At 34.8% G+C, this 16,616-nt stretch overlaps 1 pseudogene; it reads right to left on the reverse strand.

Moving 5' to 3' along the window:
* Window positions 1–7,876: 7,876 nt before the first annotated feature.
* LOC119506887 lies at window positions 7,877–8,982 on the reverse strand (annotated as a pseudogene).
* Window positions 8,983–16,616: the final 7,634 nt, after the last annotated feature.

Genomic DNA, 16,616 nt, shown 5'->3' on the forward strand with positions numbered 1-16,616 from the left:
ATATCAATACATATTTATATATTGGCCTATACATTCAGTACAGTTACAATAAAAATTCCAGTAGGATATTTTGTAGAAACTGACAAGCTGATTATAAAATTGGAAAAGGAATGTACTTAAATAGCCAAAACAATTTAGAAAAATTTAGAAAAAATTTGGAAGGCTCACACAGCATGATGTCAAAAATCATTATAAATCTATTATTATAAATACATTAATGTGGCACAGATAAAATTGTAGAACCATGCATCAATGAAACAAATTAGGATCCAGAAATAGATCTCCTTGTATATGGTCAGTTGGTTTTCCACAAACTTGTGAAGCCAATTCAGTGGAGAATGTACACTCTTTAAAAGAAAAAAAAAAAAGGTGCTAGAACAGTTGGATGTCTACATGGCAAAATAGGGGGAGGGGGCAGAAAAGAAGGAATTTAACCCATATCTTGTACAATATACAAAAATTATGTAGAAATAAATCAAAGATCTAACTACAAAACCTAAATCTATAAAACTTCCAAAAGAAAGCATAAGAAAAAATGTCTGTCTTGGATTTGTCGAAAATGCCTAGGACTAAAACATGAATCACAAAAGAAGATATTGATCAATTGAACTTCATCCAAATCAAAACTACTGCTCTTCAAAGTCTTTTTTTTTAAAGAAAGAACAGCCATAATTGGGAGAAAATATTTGCAAAATTTATATGATAAAGGACAAGTATATAGAATGTATAAATAATTATCACAATTAATAGGAAGAGAAAAATGTTTTTTTAAAAATGGACAAAAGATTTGGACAATTGAAAAAGATTTATAAATGACAGATAAACACATGAAAAATTGTGCACATGATTAGCATGAAGGATTAGAAAGATACACTAATGCAAATCTATTAGAATAGAGAAAATAAGAAAAAGTGACAGTATAAATTGCTGGCAAGGATGTGGAGCATCTGGAACTCTCAAATCTTCTTGGTAGGAAACTAAATTGGTAGAGCCACTTTGGAAAACATTTGGCAATTTCATAAAAATTTAAAGTTATAAATAATATAAAATCAATAATGTCAATTCCCAGGTGCTTACCCAAGAGAAACAGTAAAAAAAAACTCCACAAAACTCTGTGTATGAATATTAACTCTGTTTTATTAATAACTGCCTTAAACTGGAATGTACAACTGGTAATTGAATAGTAGTCTGTGGTCAAACAATACAGTGGGATTCTACTCAACAATGCAAAGGAATGAGCTAATGATGAAAATTAACAATATGGAAGAATCTCAAAATAATTATGCTGAGTGAAAAAAACAGAAAAAACTATATAATGATTATGGTGGATTAAATTGTATACCCTCATTATGACATACTCTTTGTCTTGGTGTTCGTCCGCATTCTTGTGTGCATCCATTGTAAGAAAGATCTCTTCATAATAATAATTCAATTAAGGTGTGACTTAATGGAATCAGGTTGGGTTTTAATCCAGATTACTTTATAAGCAAAGAGAAAATCAAGCAGAGAGAGCAGCCAGAAGATAGAAGTCAACAGACCCAGAAGAGAAAAGAGAAGATGATGCCATGTGCATTGCCATGTAACAAAAAAAGCCAAGGAAACCCAAACGTTGCCAGCCAATCAGCAGATATCATCCCCAGGAAGAAGCAAGCTTTCTAGCCTCTGAAACCATGAGCTATTAAATTTCTGTTGTTAAGCCAACCCATTTTATGGTATTTGTTTCAGCAGTTAGGAAACTAATACACTGATTCATTCTGACATTCTAGAAAGACAAAAATAAAGGAACAGAAAACAAATCACTTGTTGTCAGGGATAGAGTTTGGAAGGAGGAATTAACTACAAAAGAGAAATAGCTAATCTTTGGGAATGATGGGAATGTTCTATGTCTTGATTGTGGTGATAGTTATATGACTGTCATGCATTTGTCAATATTCATAGAATTGTATGCACTGAAATGGTACATTTTACTCCATGTAAATTATATATCAGAAAACCTGAAGTAAATAAAAAATTTTTCCTTCTCTTCACTAAGAACCTCTGCTTTATATGTTCTGATATGAGGATTTTAACAACTTGAAAAGGCCATTCCAATATATAATAACTCTAATAACTACCAAGAAAATTCATTATTACTTTATTTTTTAAATGTACAAACACTTCATCTTCTCTAAATACATATTATATGAATGCATTTAGAATGAAATTAGTAGCTGATATCAACATTTTAGTGAATTTCTTAATTTCCTGTTTTGGAAATATTTAAGGAACATCTATCTGATACTTCTGGAGATATATACAGTAATCACTTGACATAAATGTCAATTATATCACCAGTGTTCTTAATAAAAGATCATATTTCTATAAGTGTGTTGTAATCCATGCCACAATATTTTGCCAAAATGGACAAAGAGATAATTTTACTACTGAACATTTTATTCATAAATGTTTATTTAAATTTTATTGTTTTACATTGTTATTAAATAAAAAAAAAACTTAGGTCTAACTTTTTACTTCGATACAGTGTTGAAAATTACTTAATAAGAGTATTTACTAGTTGAATGTCAATCAGGAAGATTTTTTTTTTAATCTTCATTTTATTGAGATATATTCGCATACCATGCAGTCATACAAAACAAATCATACATTCAATTGTTCACAGTACCATTACACAGTTGTACATTCATCACCTAAATCAATCCCTGACACCTTCATTAGCACACACACAAAAATAACAAGAATAATAATTAAAGTGAAAAAGAGCAATTGAAGTAAAAAAGAACACTAGGTACCTTTGTTTGTTTGTTTGTTTCCTTCCCCTATTTTTCTACTCATCCATCCATAAACTAGACAAAGTGGAGTGTGGTCCTTATGGCTTTCCTAATCCCATTGTCACCCTCATAAGCTACATTTTTATACAATTGTCTTCGAGATTCATGGGTTCTGGGTTTTAGTTTGATAGTTTCAGGTATCCACCACCAGCTACCCCAATTCTCTAGAACCTAAAAAGGGTTGTCTAAAGTGTGCGTAAGAGTGCCCACCAGAGTGACCTCTTGGCTCCTTTTGGAATCTCTCTGCTACTGAAGCTTATTTCATTTCCTTTCACATCCCCCTTTTGGTCAAGAAGACGTTCTCCATCCCACGATGCCAGGTCTACATTCCTCCCCGGGAGTCATATTCCACGTTGCCAGGGAGATTCACTCCCCTGGGTGTCCGATCCCACGTAGGGGGGAGGGCAGTGATTTCACCTTTCAAGTTGGCTTAGCTAGAGAGAGAGGGCCACATCTGAGCAACAAAGAGGCATTTGGGAGGAGGCTCTTAGGCACAATTATAGGGAGGCCTAGCCTCTCCTTTGCAGCAACCATCTTCCCAAGGGTAAAACCTATGGTAGAGGGCTCAGCCCATCAAACCACCAGTCCCCTATGTTTGTGATCATGTTAGCAATTTTTCATGTAAAATTCCAACAAAGGGTGTAGACTAATTTATCTTGCATTGATAATAAATATAATTCTTATTCTGTTAATGCAGATTCTTAGATGATGGATTGATATTCATGGACTGGATAAGTATGCTTTTTACAAAAATTAATCTTAGCTTGGAAAAAAATAATTTCTAGAATTAAAAATGTAATTTATAGTTATATTCAAAGTAACATAACTTATTATGTTATGGATTTTTCTTTTTTTTTTTCTTTTTTTTTGCGGGGGTGGGGGAACTAAATTAGTACCTGCAAATAGATGAGAATGTTCGATTCAATCAAATTTGTGTCATTTGCTAACCAGGATGAATAGTGCATTGTTGTAGGTCTTCCTCGGGTGATTTCAAAAGGAAGTGATAGTCTGTGTGGAGGAATAGGTGAAGACCTTAAAGCCATACGAGTAATCAGCAACACTCATGGACAAGGTAACTACAGTTCTTAAGATACTTTAGCTAACTTAGATGTAAGGATTCTCTTATCCTTCTCTATAGCACCAAATGATTGGGATGATAAGACAATGGAATCATTGGCTGATGTGCATTGTTCTTTCTATTTCTTGCATGAGAGAGTAGAGGGGATCCATTCTAGAAACTTGAGAGAGTAGAGGGAGTAGAGGGATCCATTCTAGAAACACTTTAGCAACTGAAGTCACTGTAGCTTTTTGTCTAAGAAAGGCTTCAAGCTGTTTAGGGAGCATACAAATTGCATATTCGTATCATTGTGCTTTGGACCATTGGATCATTTTTTTTTAAACCATGAGCTTATATAATATCAAGTTATGGACTGTAGAAAGGCAAATAAAGATGATTTGGGATAAACTCTGGAGAAACTGTCAAAATGTCTGAAGCACTCTAAACTGTGGATGTTTGGTAAAGCATAAGCGGTCAAGAAAGAATGAGAAGAAAGAGCCAAAGGAGTATGAGAAAAGTTGTAAAGATATAATGCCAGAGAATCCAAGAAAGGAATAGGTCAAAGACCTATGGGAAATCAAATAATATAACATTATATATAATCTGTGGTGGATTCATGATAGCCACAATCTTTTTAAAATGTAATTTTATTGAGATATATACACATACCATACAAACATCCAAAGTGTACAATCAGTTTTTTACAGTATAAGCACATAGCTGTGCATTCATCATCACAACAAATTTTTGAACATTTTCTTTACTTCAAAAATAAAAATAAAAATAAAATGAAAAAAGAACATCCCAAACACCCCATACCCCACATTACCTCCTATTACTCATTTATTTTTTGTCCCCATTTTTCTACTCATCTTTCCATACACTGAATAAAGGGAGTGTGAGCCACAAGGTTTTCACAATCACACAGTAACATTGTATAAGCTAAATAGTCACGCAATCATCTTTAAGAATCAAGGATACTGGCTTTCAGCTCAACAGTTTCAGGTATTTTCTTTTAGCTATCCACTACACGAAAAACTGAAAAGGGATATCTATAGAATGCATAATAATAACCTCCAGAATGACCTCTTGACTCCATTTGAAATCTCCCAGCCAATGAAACTTTATTTGCTTCATTTCTCTTCCCCCTTTTTGCCAAGAAATCTTTCCCAATCCCAAATGCCAGGTCTAGGCTCATCCCCAGGAGTCATATCCCACATTGCCAGGGAGATTTACACCCCTGGGAGTCATGACTCATGTAGGGGGGAGGGCAGTGAATTCACCTGCTGAGTTGGCTTAGACAGGGAGACCACTTCTGAGCAACAAAAGAGGTTCTCTGGGGGTGATTCTTAGGTACAATTATAAGTAGGCATTGCTTCTCCTTTGCAGTAACAACCTTCATAAGGGCTCGGCCTTCTAAATTTCTAGTCCTCAATGCCTTAGAGAATATCAGGAATTCCCCAGGTGGCAAGTTTAATATTTCCACATTTTCCCCTAGTGCTTCAAGGGGACTTTGAATTATATTTTTAATTTCTGCCTAAATTACTCTGGGATGTGTCAGGGATACACACTAACCTGTACAAACCACCCAGATCTCACACAATATTCAAGGTTCCAGGTAATTACTGTGTTTGAATATACTGACCATACTAGTTAAATTATATAGTGTGCTGCAGAAAATATAGATTTTGCACCAAATAAACATCTCTTTCTTTGGGCTCACACAGAAGTTGAAATTTTAAAACACAGTCAATATCATCTTTTACCCTTTAGTCAGATTTACTCTAGTCCTAACCCAGTCCATTGCATTCATATCTCTAATTAAAGTTCGAGCTCTTTTTTTTTTTTTTTTTTACATCTTCATTTTATTGAGATATATTCACATACCATGCAGTCATACAAAACAAATCGTACTATCGATTGTTTACAGTACCATTACATAGTGGTACATTCATCACCCAAATCAATCCCTGACACCTTCATTAGCACACACACAAAAATAACAAGAATAATAATTAGAGTGAAAAAGAGCAATTGAAGTAAAAAAGAACACTGGGTACCTTTGTCTGTTTGTTTCCTTCCCCTATTTTTCTACTCATCCATCCATAAACTAGACAAAGTGGAGTGTGGTCCTTATGGCTTTCCCAATCCCATTGTCACTCCTCATAAGCTACATTTTTATACAGCTGTCTTCGAGATTCATGGGTTCTGGGTTGTAGTTTGATAGTTTCAGGTATCCACCACCAGCTACCCCAATTCTTTAGAACCTAAAAAGGGTTGTCTAAAGTGTGCATAAGAGTGCCCACCAGAGTGACCTCTCGGCTCCTTTTGGAATCTCTCTGCCACTGAAGCTTATTTCATTTCCTTTCACATCCCCCTTTTGGTCATGAAGATGTTCTCCGTCCCACGATGCCAGGTTTACATTCCTCCCCGGGAGTCATATTCCACGTTGCCAGGGAGATTCACTCCCCTGGGTGTCTGATCCCACGTAGGGGGGAGGGCAGTGATTTCACCTTTCAAGTTGGCTTAGCTCCGAGCTCTTTTTAGACTCTTTTGCTGTATGGGGTAATGCTAACATTCAGCGCTGCCAGACTCTGGCTCTGAGTCTCAAGGATCACTCAGACACCTGAGGTTCCAGGGACCAAACAGGTTTTATAAAGAGCCTAACATCTCAGAATTTAGGGATAACTGTTACAACTCATGAATATATGCAATGGCTGTAAGAGCTTACAATCTAGGGACCTTTACAATAAATCTTTCCCTGATAACCTATGCTCTCAGATTCAATTCTGCATATTGCATATTGTAGTTCGCCCATATTAGCGAGGTGTTATAGCCACAAACTTTTTGACACTCCTCCCCTTGTGAAGGGGGTTGATGTCCCATTCCCTAAAATGTGAGGGTACTATGTGACTTCTTTTATAAGTAGAATATGTCAGAAGTGACCACGTGCCAGTTTCTCCTCAGAAGTCCAGCAGCTTCCATCTCCTGTCTTTTGGAACAATTGTTCTGAGAGAATCCAGTCATGGGCAAAAAAGCAATTGCCCTGCAGCCAGCATATTGTGAGGAACCCCAAACTAGCTATGTGGAAAGGCCAGATTGAGAGAACCTATCAGTTTAGAAGCCCATAGGAGAGTAAAGTCTCTTTTGTCATATATCAGAAAATCATCAGAAATTCATTCCTACTGTGTCCTTAAATACCCAGAAATATGAGAAATGATAATAAGTTGCTCTTTTAAGTAACCAGTTTGTTGACTTTAAAAATCAGCCCAGTATAGGAGGCAAGTTCTGTGTTTTAATAGGCTTTCCTATCTGTAATGTTTGTCAGATTATTTTAAATTTTTATTGTGTTCTCCTAATTTCAATTTTACTAACTCATGTACAGATACTTATATAATATTTATTTTCAGATTTTGCAGTTTAAAACTATAAATGTCTCTGAAAGTTTAAAATGTAGTTATTATTTTTTAATAATTTTTGGTCAGCTTTAAATATTTTGAGAAATTCTTCATGATTTTTTTTTTTTTTTTTTAGAAAACCATTTTTATTATCATCACCACCAAGCTTCTTTGTGCTTAGTTATATACCAAATAGCTGGATCTTCTAAAGAACATCTACATAACATTTCTTTCATGTTTCAGGAGATGAAAATAACAAATAACTGTACAAGATTACGTACAAAATTACACAAGACAGCGATGTATGAGTTTATATCTCACCTGCAGCTTTTATATGTTTGAAAAGTAGAATTCATGAACCAAAAATATTGTCCTTCTATAGTTCCGTCAACTTTAATGGAAGTGGGTTTAACCTGATTACAACACTGACACCAGTATCACTGATCTGTTATTTATAAAAACTCATATTTTTCAATAAATTAAAGTCAATGCAACACCTATGCAAGCTAGAATCCTAGCTATTTGGTGAACAAGGACCTGACATCAGAAACAGAAGTCCACATGAAGTCTCAAACTTCGAATTGTGGTATTTTTCAAACTGTATCCATTCCTCGCATTGAAGATGTGAACTCAATCCCATTTCTCTCTGTATGTGGGTTTGTGATCTTGCCATTTCATGCTGAGCATCTAGATTTCAAAAGACCATTCTTCCTGTTGCTTCAGAGTCTTATAACTTTCTTTATCAACTGAGCTACACCTAGCTTCATCTCCACTCTTAATACCCATTAATTTCCTAAATTTGACATTTCACTCCTTGTTCCCAAAATTCAATTTTTCCCATATTTCAGCAGACTGGGATTTGTCCCCCTTTTTCTTGCCTTGCCAAGACATTTTGCTTATTTTTCTCCTGTTCAGCAAATTTCATTGGTTTCATGGCTGCTGGGTTATAACAGCTAGGAAAAGTTATTCCAATCTCTGCCAAAGCTTTAGCTTTCAGGGCTGCCATTTGAGCCGCCAGGGCTATCTGAGGAGTTATTTGTGTTGCTGATGCCAACTGGGCAGCAACACTGAGGACACAACCACCAGTAGCTGCAGCTGCTTGAGCTATTTCTTGTTGCTTTTGTTTTTCAACCGTTTCCTTTTCTTGTTCTTCTTGTAATTTCTTTGCCCTTTCCAACTTCCTAGCTAAGGCTTCTTGTGCATCCATTGCTGTGTTTCTACCTCTAAAGGGAGGTGGACTAGGAGTCCAGCTTAAACTTCTGCTAAATCTTGGTTTTTCGATTCTCTTCTATCTCAACTTCTACTCCTCGCCCTACTTCTGCTTCTACTCCTATGTCTTTGTCTTGATCTTATGACTTCTTCCTCTGTCTGCTTCCTGATCGTGACTTCTGCTTCCCACTCCTGGAGAGAGACTTCTTCCACTCTCTGCTTCTACTACGATGATGCCTTTTCAGAACACCGAATCTTGAAAGACTTCTGCCTCTTGATGACTTTCTTTCTGTGCGTTTGTGTCTGTCCTCACCATTTTTGGATGAATTGAGCCGCTCTCTTCTTTTATCAGAAGAATGTTCTTTATCACTAATGTTCCTCAGACTTGTTTCTTAGAGGATTTATCTTTGGATTCATGTCATCTTGCCTGTTTTAGGAAGAAGTTGGTTCTCTTTGCTTCTGCTCCGGCTCCTGTGTTTTCTACCTTCATTATCTGACTTTCGTTTTCTTTCTCTGGGCCTTGATCATGATCTCGAATAATAATGTTTTGAATTTCAAGGAGAAACAGCTACATCTGACTGCTCTTTTTTCTTGTTTGTATCTGGGGATGTCTTTTCTGAGGCTTGTCCGTCTCGTTTTGTATCACTAGCCTATCTGAGAACCCAATCTTAATTTCATTAACCCTCTTTAATGAGCACAGCCCCTAGGCACAGTGCTGCACCAAAATACAGTATGCCTCTCCTCACATGTGCTCTGGGCTGCGGAAACATCAAGTTGTTTCTCCACGGTTCAGAGTCCCAGGCGCTCCGGCGGTGCCCCCACTTGCCGTTTTCAACAGGACGGACAACCCGCAGGCTTCACTACCGAGTCTATGATTTATTTTTTTTAACACACAAATAATCTATAAGCATGCTTTTTAAAAATTTTGGTTTCCAAAATTATGGTTCATTTTGTTTTTGAAAGAGAGCTTCTCTTTAATGTGTACCTCTCTTTGTTCCATACCAGGTATATATGTTTGTTAATTGCCTTACTCAAACTCATTATTTTTCTTCTGATTGTCAAATTTCTATATCTACTTAAAATTCAGAGAAAAATTGTTTTCTGTATGTGAGGGCATATTTATGTGTCATAACTGATCTTTTATGTTTGGCTGATATTCATTTTTACCCCCATTGATTCTATGTTTAGTAGGGAATTGCCTGTATATATTTGTTCAGTAGCATTAATATATAACTTCTGAGTGCCATTAGGTTGTAGTTCTATCTCTAACAAAAGGGTACTTTTCATCTAATTTTAGAACCCCTCTTTTAATACAATAGATTGCTTTTTTGGAAGTGTTAATGTACTCAGACTTATTTCTTGTCTTTTACAGTATTTTCAGTTTCCACTGACCATATCCCCTCCACCCTCTTCCATAATATAATGCTTAATTTTTAGTTTTTCTTTATATTTTTCCTATCACTTTGGCAGTAACACTCTCTAATAATTTATTTTTATTTGGACATTTAACTTTGGTACATTTTTATCTAACATGCATAGAATGTAGGTTAATAAATATTTTTAACCTTTTGTCACAAAATGGTGCATTATAGACTGATTTAACTGTAACACTCATTTATATTACTAACAAATTGTATTTTATTTGTTTTTCATCCCCCTAAATTAGTTATGTTATTTTATAATCATTATCAAATACAATAAATTATATTTGTGTCTTTCTCACAATTTTAAATTTTATTCCACTCATTCATTCTTAATAAACTGACTTTTTGTTGAAGTACCCACTTTATGTGTCTTTCAGAAAGGATTGGTAAATAGTCTACCTAAAATTTAGTGTTCAGAAATTCACCTACATAATTAAATGACAGATTATCCAGATATGGAATTCAAGATAGGTCATGATTTTATGATTTTTTCAAGGCCTCTGGCATCTAGCAATTTTATTTTGTTTTGTTTTGTTTGTTGTTAATAAAAATTTTACTGTCTGTTGGCCATTTTTTTGGTGATCTTTATTGCTTTATTTGGTAGTTTCCATTTATCTTTGAAGCTCTATAGTTTCTGTTCAATGTAATTAGTTATGGTTATGTTTATTTCTCCTGTGATCTAGGATCACACATAGCCTTTCCTTCATTTTTTTGTTTGTTTGTTTTCCTTCAATCTTGAATAGTTCTTCAGCCTCTCTTTATCTCTCATGATATTCTATTTATAAATTTACATTTTAGAAGAGAAAAGGCTGCTTGTTTTGTAAATTTTCCTTTAGTTTAGGTTTCTCTAATATCTTCTTATGATTGTGTTCAGAATATTCATTTTTGGAAGCAATATTATATTTATGACATTGTGCCCTCACATCAAGAGGCAGCATATGATATAAATTTGTCCATTATTGCTCATGTAATTTTAATTTCATACTTAAAATTGAATTCCAATCTTATGCCAGAGGTTTTTTTCTGGTCTTTGAATCTCTCCGTTGTCTTACAATGAAGATTCTTGGTTCCCAATATCAGTATATCTGTTCATTTGCTAAATCCTACAATACACAAAAGGTAATGTCAGAATGCCCATGCAGCTGTGAAAAAGAAACTGTGAAAAAGAAACAAGAATGAAAAAGAAAACAGAACTTGTTTAGGAGGTTATCGCATGTAAGTTAAAAATTATCAATGTTACCTGTTATATCCATGGTTTTTAAAATGCTTTGGGATTGCATCTCATTAATATTTATAATAAACATAGTCCCAGAAAAGACATACAGAAATGAAGAAGAATTTCAAAACCAGGAAGATATTCAGGAATTGAAGTCAAACATATTTCTTGGGGATTCGGGGACTGCATCTATCACCAAGTATTGACTTTCTCATGACTACAAGCCCTCCAAGATATTAAGAAATGAGTTTTTATGTGAGGCTAAAACAAAGCTTGTCTTATTTATCAAACTAGAATTAGGAAAACCCTGCATAATAACATACAGACTCAGGATAAGAGCTGATCATCCACCATGAATTTGTGAATGAATAAAGGAGTCATTCACAAGAAATCTATATTTGAATCCTGTATAAATGGGTTTAAATTCCCACTTTCCAAGTGTAGTGAGAACTCCTTAATGTAAAACTTGGTCTTGAAATTATGATATGTACAGAAAACTGGCAGAAGCAAATTAAAAAAAAAAATACATCTCCAAAGGGACACTTCCACAACCCAGGGCATGTATTGGTGTCACAAAATACAATTTTCCTGAAGATACGTTTACTCTCATAAATACAGAACACATGTGGAAGTAAACTTGACTTAGTCAGCAGTCTCAGTGAACAGAAGCATTTTCACATTATGATCTAGTGTAGAAATAAAATAAAGAATTCTCGGTCCATGAAACAATAAGAAACCATTATTTTATTGCAACAATGTGGAGGAAACCTCAATTATCAAGTGAAAGTTGAGTCCAGGCCCTGCATTGGGTATATATTGTAGTTTTATATTACTGGAGGGTGGGGGTGGGGGGGATGCCCAGATTTAAAAATATCAAAATTCAAGCTGACATTACTAGTATTCTGTTTAATTGAAAATGGGAAAATTGTTTCACTTCTAGCTGTGTGAAAAAAAAAAAACATTATGACAAGTGAGTCAGCTTTGTTATCAATTTGATTGCATTTGGGATATATATGATTTTAAGGAAACATAGATTAATTCATGGAATATTTATAAAAATTGTGATTGACTCATAACAATGGCCTTTCCAATATGATTTCCATATTAACAACTAGCGTTGAATAAAAATATATAGTCCTTTTTACCTTCTCTAATATGTAAATACATTTGAAGGTCCTCTCAAATCTTATCTACAAGAGATTTTAAGGCAGCATTCTATTATCAAAAAGAGAGAGAACAAACGTAAAATAGGCAAGGTAACCACTGTAACTCTTCTAAGGGTGTCTCTTCCTAGGGTTCTGTGGTGGATTGAATTATGTGCCCCAGATTGGACATGTTCTTGGTCTTTGTCTGCATTCTGGTGGGCATGAACACATTGTAAGTAAGATCACTTTAAGATGATACTACAGTTAAGTGTGGCTCAGCTGAATTCTTCCTGACCTGCTTCTGGGTTTGTTTGTTAATTAATTCATTACAAATCATCCTTGGGATTATTATTAGATAAATAGTGAGTTAGCTATCGGGGATATAAAGGAATACAAGATTTCCATTCTCTGGAAGTGTTCATAGGCCTTTGGTGAGGAACATGTGAGCAAGTAATTGCACTAAATTATAATAATTCTGCATTTAGAAGTGTGCCAGTTGGATGCATTATGTCCCCCCAAATGCCATTATCTTTGATACAATCTTGTAGGGTATGACCTTTTGATTGGCTGTTTCCATAGCAATATGACCCACCCAACTGTGGGTGATGACTTTGGATCATTTCCATGGAGGTGTTACCCCACCCATTCAGGGTGGGTCTGAATTAAATCACTGGAGCCATATAAATGAGCTTACAAACAAGGAACTCAGTGATATTTTGGAGAGCAACTGAGAGTGGGATTTTGAAGAGGAGCTGCAGCTAAGATAGGACAAAATGCCCCAAAAGCAACATTTTGGAGAATGCCATTTTGAAATGCAACCTGAGAGCAAGTGGACACCAGCCACATGCCTTCCCAGCTAACAGAGGATTTCCAGATGCCACTGGCCATCCTTCAGTGATGATACCCTATTGTAAATGCCTTACCTTGGACATTTGATGGCCTTAAGACTGTGTGTAACCAAATAAACCCCTTTTATAAAGCCAGTCCATTTCTGGTATTTTGCATTCTGACAGCATTAGCAGACTGGAACAAGAAGATTTTGGATAAGCACATCTTAACTCTCTGTATAAAATACTTTCAAGGCTTAAAGAAATTGATAAACCTTTAAAAGGATAATTGGTTAAATCTATCCATTTGCTTGCCCATTGGTCTAATGTTTTTTAAGTATGCACTGTGTACTGTCTTAGGTGCTACAGATACAAGGGTGAATAAGACAGAAATTGTCTTTGTAAACCCAGAGCATACAAACCAGAATGAGAAATGGAAAATTATTATAATAATATCTAAGCCCTATTGAGAGTTAGATTTGAGACATTACTTATGCAATGGAGTAGATAGCCAGGATATCTGCTTTGGTTTTGGAATTCATGTAGGGCCTTCCAGATGAAAGACTGGAACAACTCCAAGTTTATACCATTTTGGTCCTTTTATATCAGTTCCTTCAGGATTTGCAATGTTTGGCTTCAACAGGCATGTTCTGAAAATCATGATTCTTACAGAACACAGGGACATAGCACTGATTCTACAGTGAGTTTAAGCTGAGGAACAACTGGTGAATGGTGTTCTGCTTCTCCACGGTGGTACTTTTGCTACATTTGCATTTTAGAAAAGTGATAAACAGTCAAAAATTATTCTTTGATGATTAATCAAACTGATCAAAAATATCTGGGCATATTAATATGACAACCATTGACATTTTTGGCTAAGGATTTTTTTTTCTGTTTTATGACAGATAATGCATGTTAAATGCTGTTTCTGGATATTTGTTCACTTTTTTCTGGATGGTTTTCTTTCATAATCATTTTACCTTTTTAGATTTTTTTTCTTGCCTGCTTTAAAAATAAAGTTCTCTAGAGTAGAAAAAGAAATCAAAAGCACTACAATGCTATTTTAATCTAGAGGAAAATAAGCAGTTGACAGATTATTAGCTAGGTGGTCTAAAGTAAATTTGATTTTGAGGAAGAAATAGCTTCAACTATTGGAAAGTTAAATGAAAGTAACAATTAGAAAAAAGTGTTAAATCTTGAAATGTTCTTTAGAGAGTAAGCATACGTTAAAAATCACAATTATTAGCTACATATTTGCCAGCATTATCCATGCAGCCCTATTTGGAAAATTAGTTTTCTCAAAGTTGTTAATTTACAATAGAGTTTCTAATTACCTTAATGGTATTTCTGAATATTGTTTTCAATTAGAACAGTATAACACATTTAGTGGATAGATGATACTGCTTTGTAAGGTTCATGCTCAAGACTATACCAGGCGTTTTATTAGTATGGTGTTAAAGATTCAAAAGAGAAGGGAATATAGTCTCAACACCAAAGTTCTTTTTTTTTTAAAAAAAGTTTCTTTATAAGTTAGACAGGAGTACACAACTACTTTTACTTATGTCACTACTTTGCTATTTCATTTCTGAAAACTGAGGAAAATATAATCTGGTCTTTTTATTTCTAGCGATGATATGGAAAAATAACTAAATTAACCTAAACTGTTTATATTGATTGCCTATTCTATTTAATTTAATACTCTTCTTTGAAGAGCCAACTCTATATTAAATACACTGCGCAATGGACATAAAAATAAATAAAATAGCCTCCTGGTCCTTAAACAGAACATAATATAAAACAGGAAAAGAATATGTAAATAAATGGAACTTAAGTACTTTTTTTTCCCTTGTCCATTTGGTTCCTCAAAACTCCTTTGATTGGCAGTTTGTTTGAGCTCTTTTCAAAAAAAATCAGTTAAAAATTATGTAAGTTAAAAGCACTAAACTAAAATAAATAATATTATGAGTGAAGAATCCCATCATCTGTCAAAAAGTTTAACAATAACAAATGTCAATTATTTACCTATGCCATATATTTTATCAATATAACAGACTCCCCTGCATACTAACTCTTAGTAGATATGATTTCCATTATTTGTCCTGATCATATTATGTAGAATTGATCCTTGCCTATTTTCACTTTCTTCAAATAATACAGACCTAATTTTAATTACTAAAATGCAAATCATATCCCTTTTCCCACTGTTTTGGTTTGCTAAAGCTGCCGAAAGGCAGTATACCATGATTGGCTCTTTCAATGAGGATATATTGGGTTGCAAATTTACAGTTCTAAGGCCATGAAAATGTCCAAATTAAGGCATCAAGAGGTTGATACCTTCTCTGAGGAAAGGCCAGTGACATCTGGGCTCCCTCTGTCACATGGGGAGGCACATGGCTGGCTCTGCTGAATCTTTTCTTCCGGGTTTAGCCTCTGACTTCAGTGGCTTTCTCCAAAATGTCTCCGGGCTTCTGTCTCAGCTCCTGTGGGTCCTTGCTTGCTTCTTCCAGGGGCAAACCCTGGATTACATATCTTACTTCTCTGAGCTCTCTCCCAAATATCTCCTCCTTCTATCCTGTCATAGAAGTCTCCAGCAAAGACAATTAAGTTCCAGCTTGAATGGGTGAGATCACATCTCCATGGAAACAACCTAATCAAAAGGTCTCACCCACAATAGGTCTGTCCCACAAGATTGGATTAAAAGAGTGCTTTTATGAAGTACATAATAGATTCAAACCAGAACACCCACCCAATTTGGCCTCACTATTTTTTCTTCAAGTTCTGTGCTAATACACACTGGAGAGAGCTAGAGGCAGAGAAAAAGAGGGAAGGAGAGAGAAACCCTTAATTTAACTACTTCTTTTCTTCAACAGAATTCTATGATACACATAGCTAGGTTGGTTATGATGGTTAAACTTGGCTTTGGATCCTGCTTTGCCCTTGGCTCTATTACTTTTTCTAATAATTCATTTCCTAAGCAATGAAGTAAGAATATCTCAGAAAATATGTGTGTGGTATAAATTTTGACTATTAAGTGCCTAAAAGAATGGCTGGTATATTCAAGGTGCAAAGAGTTTATTATTTCTTTCAGGCAAATGACATCTGCTACATCTCTCTATTATGACTCAAAAAAAAAAAAAAAAATCCTAAAAGCAAAGGAAATAATCTGCAACTTCTTATGACATGTAAAATTTTTATTTGAAATCCTAGAAAGAATTCTTTGAAATAGGAAAACTGAAGATCTTCCTGTTGCTATAAGATGATAGAATGCAGATTAGAATGAGTTGTGAATAGGCTGACCATTTTCTAAGTGGAAAGAGACTCCTTCTTTAAAAGTGACTGCTGTACAGGATTATGACAATCAAAAAATTCAGAGAACACTCTGTCAATGAAAAGAAATATGGGGCACCCTCTGACCAAGGTAAGAAAAACTGGAAACAGCCCAGATAAAGAAGTTGCTTTATTCCCTCACTATTTCCATAACTGGGTAAAAAAAAAGCAACACAAAACAAATT

Source organism: Choloepus didactylus, chromosome 12 (assembly GCF_015220235.1).
Source record: "Choloepus didactylus isolate mChoDid1 chromosome 12, mChoDid1.pri, whole genome shotgun sequence".
Lineage (NCBI taxonomy): Eukaryota > Metazoa > Chordata > Mammalia > Pilosa > Megalonychidae > Choloepus > Choloepus didactylus.